We start from the raw sequence: 1,527 nt of genomic DNA, 5'->3' as shown, positions 1-1,527 counted from the left end.
TCAGTTGTTTTTTTGTTTTTTTTTTTTATGCCACCGTTGTACGTATCCAGAGCTATATGCAACCATAGTCATGGTTTCCTAGAGGTTCAGACTTCGGATCTAAAATCAGTCCCTGTAAAAAGCCTAGTGGACAGGTAATCATGTTGGAACCTGAGAAAACAAAGCAGGGTTTTCAATACTTTATATTATATGTTTAGTGTTTGAACTGTTTTTTATTTGTGTTACAACTTCTACCTTGGGTGCTGGGTTCCTATTAGAGATAGTTTTAGTGGCGGGTGGATTCTTAAAATTACTTTCCTTGGCCCTGGGCAGGAGCAGTGTCTCTCATCCAGCTAGCTCTAGTCATTCCCTGGGTAGAGAAACTATCACATTAGATTTCTGAAGGGACCCTCAGAGACGTGGGAGATTCCTGCTGAGATGCGCTGGCCCGGAATCTGCAGTGTGAGCAGAAAGGATTTCTAAACCTAGGCATTGTGACCCTTCCATCCACTCCATTTCTTCCTGTACAACGTCTCTGTCCACAAACATTCTGTTGACCCCATCGTATTAGCATTGATTTAGATGATAAATTCGAGGAACTGTAAGGAATTCTGCCACTGTGAAAGCAGCCAAGAGAATTAGGCATCGATATTGGCTTGCAGGCCTATCAGCCCAGCTACTCAGGAGGCTGAGGCAAGATCGCAGGTCAACAGCCTGACTGGCTAAATAGTGAGTTCAAGACCACCCTGAGCAAATGAGTGACGCTAGGGATATGTATAGTAGCAATGCGCTTGCCTCTGCACTGAAGGATAACACACAAGTTGAAGCACATTTTAAACTGCCCTGACTGTAAGTTTCTTCACCTTTAAGGTAAAGATGTGGGTTTTTTACATCATTGCTTACCTTGAAAGTTACACAACACTGAGCCCAGTATCCTGCTTTCTGAGTTCCACTGTAAATAGTTCCTGCTGTATTGGTTTTAGACATATTAAAAATGTTATCAGTCTGTAGCTTGGCTCACCTCAAACTCAGATATCTTCCTGCTTCTGCATCCTCGGGGTTGGAACTATAGGTGTGTGCCAGTAAACCACACCGTGTCAAGGATGTTCTCAGTGGACACACAAACATGATTGATTGATTGGTACCTATCAATTCTATAATTGCTGACTGCACTGTAGCCTGACAAAGTTCATAACTGAGAATTTCTACAGAGGTTCTGTTTAATTGGCATTTATAAGCTGCCCTTTCATAGCTTACAAACATACCCATCCTAGAATTTTCTTTGGTTTCATAATCACACATCATTTGCCCATTTTTAAGTAGGTCATTGGCGTGTAGCCAAGGGTACACCCTGATGTGGTTAGCTTCCAAACGTACTCAGGGGACATGACAACACAGGCAGAATTGCAATTCTGAGAGACACACATGAAGTCATCCATTTAGACAATATTTTTATATAAAGCTTTCCCAGAGGGAATGCTTTTCAGACTATGCTCAGTAATCCATCCCACTTTACATAAATTCCAAGAATATCTGCTATTTCCTCAC

This window comes from Arvicanthis niloticus, chromosome 21, assembly GCF_011762505.2.
Source record: "Arvicanthis niloticus isolate mArvNil1 chromosome 21, mArvNil1.pat.X, whole genome shotgun sequence".
NCBI lineage: Eukaryota > Metazoa > Chordata > Mammalia > Rodentia > Muridae > Arvicanthis > Arvicanthis niloticus.
Note: the sequence above shows the minus strand (reverse complement) of the source record.